This window comes from Arachis ipaensis, chromosome B07 (assembly GCF_000816755.2).
Source record: "Arachis ipaensis cultivar K30076 chromosome B07, Araip1.1, whole genome shotgun sequence".
NCBI lineage: Eukaryota > Viridiplantae > Streptophyta > Magnoliopsida > Fabales > Fabaceae > Arachis > Arachis ipaensis.
Window position 1 is genome coordinate 7,146,784 of NC_029791.2, and position 358 is coordinate 7,147,141.

Below are 358 nucleotides of genomic sequence, written 5' to 3' on the forward strand. Positions count from 1 at the left end.
TACATTTAATGTAAATATAAAACTATATGTATATTAACAACGAATAAAAGTTAAATTCTTAATGTATATGTCCAATTAGAATAATTTTTGAAAATTTTTAAAAAATAAAAAATTGTTAAAAAATTAGAGTACCCCACTTAAAATTTGAGACTCAATTTAAATATGAGGAATGCTAGGGCCAGTAATTTTTGTGATTTGTAGCCATTAAATAGTCATCAATAATGATTTTAATGGTATGAGATTAGTGTGAAATTTCATTCAATGACTCATTTTTCTTTGCTGGTTACATGCTGGCCAAAATTTAATAAAATTGCTGGTCCTCTAGACTTTTCCATTAAATATTTACTCAATTGTATTA